Genomic DNA, 11,289 nt, shown 5'->3' with positions numbered 1-11,289 from the left:
GGGCACTGGAAAAAACAGATTATGTACTTTGTTGTTCTCTCTTTGTTGCGGCAATCTTTATGTGCGCTGAGATGTTCGCACAATCCTGCTGTAGTATAGTAGGCACTGAATTTAATCACTGGTAGGTTCCTGGGGGTACACTAGTATAAATACCATACAAATACCGTCCTCTTTACTGTGTTACCCTCCTTGGGGACAGCTGCCTGGGTGCAAAGATACTTCAAATATTCCTTGCAAATAAATGCACTCTCAGGTCTTTTTCAAGTGAACAATCAAAGCTTTCTTTAATGAAACGTTTTCGGGGATGTTTTCCTCTTCATCAGCATGACAAAATGTGACAAAGCAAACAAATTTATACACATGTGTATACACAACAAACAATTCCCACCTGTGTTAGATCAGTGAAAGTGCAGCAAAAAGGTATGCGTTCCACGGATAGTTTTTGCCACACTTTCACTGATCTAACACTAAAAAGTTGTATAATATTTGACGTAACCTACCGGAAGTAGTAGAAGTAGACACTTCCGGGTTAGTAATGGTGGAACGCAAGATATGCGTTCCACGGATAGTTTTTGCCGCACTTTCACTGATCTAACACAGGTGGGAATTGTTTGTTGTGTATACACATGTGTATAAATTTGTTTGCTTTGTCACATTTTGTCATGCTGATGAAGGGGAAAACATCCCCGAAAACGTTTCATTAAAGAAAGCTTTGATTGTTCACTTGAAAAAGACCTGAGAGTGCATTTATTTGCAAGGAATATTTGAAGTATCTTTGCACCCAGGCAGCTGTCCCCAAGGAGGGTAACACAGTAAAGAGGACGGTATTTGTATGGTATTTATACTAGTGTACCCCCAGGAACCTACCAGTGATTAAATTCAGTGCCTACTATACTACAGCAGGATTGTGCGAACATCTCAGCGCACATAAAGATTGCCGCAACAAAGAGAGAACAACAAAGTACATAATCTGTTTTTTCCAGTGCCCTACACTGAACGGATTATTATCTACCAAGATGGAAGCTGCACTAACTCCCGTTACAGAGCTCCCTCCACCTGGAATAACCACAATGGGGAATACAGAGGATCCAGGAACACAGGCACTTGGAGCGCAAATAGGAACAGTGTCATACACACATGATGATGCGGCCAGAATCTTATTCGCTCCGATCAACAGAACAGCTGGTGAGACCCCTGTAAATGTATATCACAACCTGTTAAAATTAAAAAAACGTGAAATTGACCTTATGCTACATGGCAGCTACTTATCAGAGTATCATAGGCTTAACCATATTCCCAGGGGGTTTAGGTTAAAAAATATTCCCACAATAGGTAGAGAGAACCCAGAATTCCGTAAAAAATGGTGCCGTATATTAAATAAGTGCTCTTTAGACCTAATGTTGCTAGTAGTAGAGGAAGTTTTCCAACATCCTAGTTAGGGTCAGAGTTGAAATTGTCACGTTTGAACAGATACACAATGACACACTTACCAGGGATCAACAAGAGAACTGGCTACTTAAACTCAAACAACAGATAGATAAATACAGGTCAGAATTACTAGTGTTTAAAAATAGAAAACTCAACACAGTTAAATCAGACTATACACATGGCAGAGTATATAAGTGGTTAACTAACACCAATGAAGGGAGGATTAGGAGACCACAAAGATCTAGGAGGGTACAGTTTCACACTATCGACACGAGTGGAGCAGATACGTCAGATACTGACACTAGCACCGTACACACCAACCAAACTTCACCTGACATATACCCCTCACAAACAGTACATCATACCTCATATTCAGGTAGGGTACACTCCACACCTGAACATTTTTTAGGGGTAACCACCAGATCGAGAGGAGAGGGAGGTGGAATAGACCACACATCAGGAGGACGAGGGGGCAGAAACAGGAACAGACCTATACGTCGCTTCAGACGGAGAATATAGTTGTTAATCTCAGTAAACACACACTTACACCAGCCGAAACACTAGTCCTTAATAAAGGTTTGGCGTTCGTGCCTACACATACTATATCTGAAATAGATCTGAAAACGGATATATATAAGTTGAATAGAAGCATGAAAATTAAGGAACATTTTCAAAATACACCCCAGACTGTAGATACACTTGACCCCCTACATAAATGTAGGAAACCCAGCACATTTGAGCCTCACAACTGCAGGGCAAGCACTAAGACATATGTGAGGTTAGTCACCCAGGACATGGAACAGGAAAGGACTACTAAAACATGGAAACACAACTTAACCAGTATTGAAAAAACAGCCATTAAGACATTACAGGATGATCACAGTCTCATAATTCGCCCCGCGGACAAAGGCGGGGCGATTGTATTAATGAACTATGATGACTATAGGGATGACATCCTGACACAATTGGCAGATGCAGACACATACTCCATGTTAACAAAAGACACTACAACCATGTACAAGAAACAGATAGATGGCATTTTACAGATGGGTTTACAACAAGGGTATTTAACAGACAAATTATATGATTTTTGTGTCACACAATATCCACGAATACCTATCTTGTATACAACTCCAAAAATACATAAAACCTTACATAAACCTCCGGGACGTCCCATAGTGTCAGCAGTACAATCGCTTACCCAACCGGTTGCGCAGGTGATCAACATCCTTTTACAACCAACTGTAAAGGGGGTCAGATCATATATAGCTGACACCAATGATCTGATAAGGAAAATGAGGGATGTGAGTGTGGAGACTGGTGACATCCTGGTAACCCTGGATGTCAACAGTCTCTACACAATCATCCCTCATGATAAGGGCATAGATGCAGTAAGAACTCATTTGACGGAAGGCAGGCTATATGAGGGGCCACCAGTTGAATATTTACTTACCCTTTTAGAGTACTACCTCAGCCATAATTATTTTCGATTTGAGACAACATTTTACCTACAGATAGCAGGTACTGCGATGGGGTCGAATATCGCCCCATCCTATGCCAACATATTTATGTCCCAGTTCGAAAATGATTATTTATGGAACACTGACACATCGTCGATAGTGTTTTATGTAAGATACATCGATGATGTTTTCTTGATCTGGCAAGGGGGGCAAAGAACATTACTCGATTGGTTTAATCATCTAAACAACACAGAAACCACTGTGAGATTTAAAATTAGCCACAATGAGAAAGAAATACAGTTCCTAGATCTAAATATCTACATACAGGGACAGAAGTTGGGAAGTACACTTTATCACAAGCCAACAGATAGAAATTCTATACTGAGTGCCAACAGCTGCCATCCGCCCACACTCCTGAGGGGGATCATTAAGTCCCAAATGATACGTGTAATTAGGAACAATTCGAACCACTTTGCAGGGGTCTCCCAGCTGCAGGAAATGAGGGACAAGTTTCTTCACAGGGGCTACAAGAAGAGAATAGTGGAGGATACCTTAAATGAGGTCCTACCACTTACACAAGATACCCTCATCCACAAAGCAGCAAAAGCAGAAACAGAAAATAAATTAATAATGGCTACCACCTTTGCCCCAAATACCACACAAGCTGGCAAAATATTGAGGACACATTGGCCCCTGATACAATCAGACACAAGGCTGACATTTGCAGAGAGAATGACACCTATGATAGCCTACAGAAGAGGAACCAATCTACGAGACAACTTGGTCCGCACTGACCCCAAAAAAAGCTACATAGGTGCTACACATAAAAACATCAAAGGCTCATACAAGTGCGTGGGATGCACCACATGCAATGGGTTGATATCTACCAAAACGTTTCACCATCCACAAACGAATAAAGTGTACACCATCCAACACTCCATCTCCTGCAACACGACACATGTGATATACCTGCTCTATTGTCCGTGCTCTCAATTCTATGTTGGAAAAACGAGTGGAACACTCAGAGAAAGGATGGCCAATCACAGGAGAGCTATCCGAGTAGCACTTAAGGAAGGGGATTCGGACCAACCGGTGGCGAGACACTGTGCAGTAAAATCACATCAAGTATCGACCATCAGGTACATTCTCATCGATCATATCCCCCCCCTGGATAGAGGGGGAGATCGGAATAAGACCCTATTGAGGCGTGAAGCAGAGTGGATGTACAGACTTGGCACTATAACCCCAGGGGGACTGAATTCCCCACCGGACTATAAAGCGCTCATATAGATTGGAGACACACTACGAGGCATGGCCAGTGGCAAACCCTAGTATGCTTTGGTAGTTTGGCGAACTTGTCCCCAGTGGGGGTGAGCTATCTAACATACACCAAAAACCTGAGTAGGAGGGAGACACCTAGGTGCCACCCAACACTCATGATACAAGTGGTCCACGAAGGCATATTGCGCTTCTTATACATTCTATCTCCGATATCTATATAAAAATGAGCTGAAGACATAACAAGGAGCAAGTAGAGTCACACCAGAAAAAGATACAGGAAAAAGGAACTGTTCCTTCAATTGAAGGATCATATATAAAGGATAGGGGATGGTGTACACCAAGAAAGAGAAGAATCAGTTCTATAACATCATGACAAGAGGGGAAGCAAAATAACATAAGAACTGTATAAGAGATAAAATTTGAATATAATTTGAATTTATAAAATTTGAATTTACAAGACATGATTCTATCCAAATATTTAGTCAATTATATTTATATCATCAGGGGCCAATCCTGCAGTAGTACATATCGCCAATATAGTAGTGCATAATTGTTAGTATGTATACTAGCATTTTATCTGTTACTTTTTATTTTTTTATTTTTTCCATTTTTAATTTGTGTCAATATATACATGATATATATAGTGCAAAGTGGTGAAAGATGTAACTAGATTAGTATATGTGGGTCAGATTAATAGAATAGTATTAGTATGAACACAGTACCTATACTGATAATAAGAACGGAACATATGCATAACAACATAGTGCCCTAAAGAATAGTATAACGTAGGATCCCTACGCCAAATAGTTCCGGCAGAAGGATGTTACCATGATCACCAGAATAACAAAAACTCGCAACACAACCAGTGTAGTAAGTACATGCATCACAATGAAAAAATAAAAAACAGAGACCTGATCAGTATTACAAAAATGATAAGAGCGGGGTACAAGTAGTGAGTTGTTTTGAGATAATCAATGTAATATAAGTGACAAACATAAGTAGGAAATGATAACACCGATAGTGCACTATAAGTATTTATTCATTTAAGCATCGAGGGGATGCAAAAAGAATAATTAGCACATGTATATAGTAATAATATGAATTTGATGCATAACATTGACACATATGATTTAAATAATATATACATACTAAAAAGTTGTATAATATTTGACGTAACCTACCGGAAGTAGTAGAAGTAGACACTTCCGGGTTAGTAATGGTGGAACGCAAGATATGCGTTCCACGGATAGTTTTTGCCGCACTTTCACTGATCTAACACAGGTGGGAATTGTTTGTTGTGTATACACATGTGTATAAATTTGTTTGCTTTGTCACATTTTGTCATGCTGATGAAGGGGAAAACATCCCCGAAAACGTTTCATTAAAGAAAGCTTTGATTGTTCACTTGAAAAAGACCTGAGAGTGCATTTATTTGCAAGGAATGTTTGAAGTATCTTTGCACCCAGGCAGCTGTCCCCAAGGAGGGTAACACAGTAAAGAGGACGGTATTTATATATATATATATATATATATATATATATATATACATCAAAACTTATACAATATTATAAATACATAATAACTGCATAATTGTTGACAATGTATGACGAATATGCTAATACCACCTTAAGGATTTACAACATATGTAGGACATCGGATGATTGGGGGATATGTACCTACAAAATGATGGGACAGATCGCTTCTTTATTACCATTAAAAAAGCCACATTGGCGTGATGAAACGTACGCCGGGAATACGCACAGTTAGTGATGTCACAGTAAAGGATGTTTCTCCTGCAATAGATTGGCAGTTACACAGATAGATTGATACAATCCACTGCCATCCTCATTGGAAACTTTGTATAATAAGTACTTTGTAGCCATTTTACATTGGAGCCCTGAGTGACTTACTGACTTGTAGTTTATGTTTTAAATTTTAGAATATTTTAATAAACAAATTATTTGTATAGAAGCGGTTCACAGATCGTCTCTAGTGTGGCTTTACCTGATACCCTATATCAGGTCTGCATTTATATTGGGGCTTTATATTAGCTCCCTAAAATGTAAGTATGTATCTATTAAGTTCACACAAAAATAAAGTCTAGCACTCGCTCACAAGCTCTCAGCTAAGATTAAAAGAAACTGGAAGAGTCAGTTACCACACTATTTCTAGAGTCACATGCAGTCTTGGCCCAGACCAGCCTGGGAGCAAGTTCCTAGGGAAAATTACTAAACAGACATTACAATACACACAAGAACAAAGTCTAGCACTCGCTCACAAGCTCTCAGTTAAGTTTAAAAGAAACTGGAAGGGTCAGTTACCGCATTTGGCCAAATGGACCAATTACAAAGAGAGGAGTTCAAGCTCTTAGGATGACCTGCTTCTGTCGCTCAAATATAAGGGTGTTCTAGCTCACACTAAAATGAATTACAATAGCCAAAATATTCAAGCGCCTAAGAAGAGGTGTAAAACAAACTTACTTTATTAAAACCCTGTACATACAGATAAATACTTGCCCAAACGTATCAGTTTAAAAAACTAGGTGCACCTAGACTATAAAAAATGTATAGGATCTAAATTATATATGGAATATACAAAAATGCAATAATTCACATCCAAATACATCACATCCAAATAAATGTCTTAGCGGTTGCCCATAAATCCAAACGGTATAATCCCATATCCAATTTGCTGGTTGATGTCCAATAAATCCAATTATGTGTAGTTAATCCTCATGTATATTTTGCAGATGAAAAAGTGAAAAAGTAAAAAATAGCAAAATATGAGTGTAAGGAAGAAAATTTTGTATTGCAAAAATTAGATAGAAAAACTTGAAGTGAAAAATACCAAACTTAAAATACAAAAATGTGCAAAAATATGATCAAATAAGGTGTCAAAAATATGATCAAAAATATCAGAATATTCACAAAGGTTTAAACCAGTGACCTAGTGTCCAATCAGAATTTGTAAAAAATGTAAAAAAAATCCAAGAAGCAGTCTGCTGTGAAACAGTTTAAAAAAAAGCTTAATACATAAACTATCCACTGATGCAGAGTGTAACCAATCTTCTAGTATGTGTCCTTTATAGTAGATCCATCAAATCCCATAGGTAATCTGTGAACAAATATAACAATAGTGCAATATTAACATAAGGCTTACCAATGTGTCAAAGCTTTTCGGCCCTTAGATGGGGCCTTTCTCAAGACTAAATGGCTTCTTTATTGGTGACCTTATATACCTTAACTAATTCCTCATAAATCCTGTTTGTACTAATTGTTTGGCGCCGAAATCCCATTTCATGATGTAACATCCTGTGCTGCACCAATAAATTCCCCCTTTTTTATTATTATATCTTACTATCAGCCTGTTCAGTGATGTGTTGTCTTATGTAGCACTATTATCTACCCCTGTGTTAAGTACTATGGTTATTATCTTTATGACCAGATGTATCGTCAGATCGCTGTCATGTCTGTTTCCATGTCAACCTTTTATTGTTTAGTGGCATTTTGTCTTGTGCACCACTATTTCCTTCCCCTGTACTATGTCCCATCTTCACTTGTCTCCGTAGCCGGAAGTAGCATTAGATGACGTCATTTCCGGTTTTGTGTCTACATTATTGTTTATTTACGCTTCACTTTTAACCTCTTAAGGACATATGACGGAATTTTTCCGTCATAAAACAATTGAGCAAACTGAAAGCTGCGTCCTTAAAGGGCTAATCAATATGTTTTTGATTATTTGTGAAGTGTCGCGTATTCAGCCTGTCTTAATTGTATATATATATATTGTGTATGTGTCTTCTCCTATTCATCACTTTTTACGTGAGTCCCAGGTAAGAAATGTGATCATCTATATGTGTCTCATTTCCGTCTCGAAAGTTTCCTAACTCCATTTCATTCAATAAAGTACATATACTGAATTCAAGAGAAGTTAATAAATGTTTAATATTCTAAGTGGAACTATATAGTTTATGGTGTATTTTTCTTCTATTCTATGTGTAAATTGTATGTCTGTCAGAAAAAAGCAATGTGTTATATTGCATCGTATATTGGTTGGTTGTATTCCTGTCATTAAAAGTATAGGTAAATACATTCAAAAGCTTTATATGCCTCACACAGGCCAAATGGGACAAGCCCAGGTACCACGTCAAGGTCTCTTCCAAAACCTGGGACCCTAATACAGCTACACAAATGCAGGTTCACACACAGGTGATAAACTCATATTCAAACAAACTGGGAACTAGTCAGGATTCACAGACTTTTGTAATCACCCTTAAGCTCAAGCAAAACAAGGAAAGTGGAACAGTACTCCCAGACTGGACCGGGGACACATCACATGACCCTGAAACACTGCTCAGCTATGGTGCTATAGCACTCTCAAAAAGCTGGTGATTACATCATACAGAGCTTGATCATTCGGCCCCAAAGGCAATAGTTTAATATATGAGTATTTAATATTTAAAATTATAGTTGATGTCAATGAACAAAAGAGGTTGTTTTTAAAAAAAAAAAATACAGCTAAATGAACAATTTAGAAATAATATTATAGTTTGCATTTGTTAAAACAAGTGAATGACATCAAAATAAGGTTGAAAATCCCATTTCAGTATACTGTTTATTTCAACATGCCAGGTGTATTTGTGCTCCCTATAACATTTTTAATATAGACTAAAATTTAATATCTTATTTTTTTTTCCTTTACGGAATACAAAAGGCTGGACTGATAGGATACTAATTGTTGATGGATCACATGACTAATGTCATCTGATCCTATAATTCCTAACATCCTCAAAACACAAAAAAAAATCATCAGAACAACATCCAGAATCGATAGGCAGTGGCATGGTGAATTTATAGGCCAAGGAGGTACAGTGAGAGAGCAGAGCTTGCATCACTGCCAGATTACACTGTGTTTCAACAATAATGTTTCAGTAAGGATGTTATTTATTCAATATATGAGATTATGAGAATATATGAAGTCATGACTTGGATCCAAAAACAAAGAGAATTTATGCAATAACAGGAATTGTTAAGCTGATGAACTGCTTGCATTTTGTTGCTACAGGTTCTTCTAAACAAACTTTAAGCAGCATATGTAGGGTGTAACAGAGCACCAAGTCTCTCAAACCAGTAATGGATTCCCTTAAGAAGCACATTCGCACAATAATCAAATTCCCAACAGCAAACAGTGATTTACAGAATATTAAGAACCATTTTTAGAGCAAATTTAAGCAAATTTAGCATTCCCAACATTGGGCTAGGAGTGGAGCATAATCGTTTGCACGTGAGCGACAACGGGTTTTTGCAGCTGTTTGCTCGAAAGTTAAATTCCGCTTTTTTTATTTTAATTTGAAAGTAAATCTGAAAGCATGATCACAATTGGGATTTACGCTAAAATGATTAGTGTGGCCTCATAGCTCTGGTAAACTGTTACGCTGTACAAAAAATTGTCACAAAACATATTAAAAATACATGTAAAAGTACAGCTACACTGATATTAACACTGTCTAATAACAATTATTTCTAAAAAAAATTGCATTATAAAGTACAGGATCAAAGATATGAGGTCTCAGGTGTTAGAAAAAAGGACTGCAAAGGGCTTTAACATAGAGATACACACATATACATGTCTAAAGATGCCTAAAGATGTATATATATATATATATATATATATATATATATGTATGTATTTATATATATATATGTACAGTATATATATATATATATATATATATATATATATATATATATATATATATATATATATTATATATAAAACAGAAAGAGAGCAAAAAAGAAGGAGCTAAAGCAGTGGATGAAAAAATACTAACGGCTAGATTTGGAGTTTGGCGGTAGATGGGGTGCTAACGCTACGCGTGGTTTATGTCTAACGCACGGCATTGTTTGACTCCGGTATTTAGAGTTCAAACAAAACCTTCTAACGATACTCCTAACGCGTGTATTTCACACGCGGAATCCTGCCAGCGTTAGACAGTCTCCCATAGAGATCAATGGAAATGCAAACAAACACGCTTTTTTCATCTAACACTCGATCTCGCGAGAAATACGCACAGCTCGGTCATATGACGCATACCACATCATGCACAACAATAACACGCCGCAAATGTCACAACAACAATCACTAAACAAAGCACATAAGCATTACACATTCAGAAGCGGGGGGAATTTTATTGAAATAAAATACAGGGAATACGCATATACATTAAGATGCGGAAATACGGAAAATAACAACAAGGGAAAAAAAAATAAAACCACTAGCAAAATACTCGCATTTAATATTACTATATATTAGGACAAACATACATATACAACACTTCACTAATACCACACCATCTCAAATTCACATTTAAACATAATACTATTGGACAATGTTATAGAAAACGACCACTATGACATCATCGCATTCTACACATTCCACAAATACTAACTCCAAATGAGCATGCGCAAATTCACACACCTAATACACATTGCACAAATAATAAGTAAGAATAAAGCACACCTGAACACAATTTACAACGCAAACCGGTACATCATTAAACATTTACACAGGGTATATAAGCACCACACAAGAATGGCTTCTCTCACTGTGTTGCTGGTGGGTTTTTGGAGATTGGAGCTTAGAGATTTGGTGCATTATTGTGAGTCAGTTAGTGGTAGTGAGAGTTACTGGTAGTGGGAGTTAGAGAGGTAGTGGTAGTGGGAGTTAGAGAGGTAGTGGTAGTGGGAGTTAGAGAGGTAGTGGTAGTGGGAGTTAGAGAGTTAGTGGTAGTGTGAGTTATTGAGAGTTAGTGGTAGTGTGAGTTAGAGAGTTAGTGGTAGTGTGAGTTAGAGAGTTAGTGGTAGTGTGAGTTATTGAGAGTTAGTGATAGTGTGAGAGAGTCAGTTAGTGGTAGTGTGAGTTAGTGAGCGACAGTTGGTTTGGGTGAGTGTGCGAGTGCTTTTTCTGTACACTTAACACATTTACACGCAAACACATTCAATACATACATACACTTATCAATAACACTACATACACTCCATACACTATACCCTCTCATACTACACTCCATACCCCATTCCCTGTAGTCCCATTCCCTTTCATCCCATTTACTCTTATCCCA

The sequence above is a fragment of the Bombina bombina genome, chromosome 6 (genome assembly GCF_027579735.1).
Source record: "Bombina bombina isolate aBomBom1 chromosome 6, aBomBom1.pri, whole genome shotgun sequence".
Classification (NCBI taxonomy): domain Eukaryota; kingdom Metazoa; phylum Chordata; class Amphibia; order Anura; family Bombinatoridae; genus Bombina; species Bombina bombina.
Note: the sequence above shows the minus strand (reverse complement) of the source record.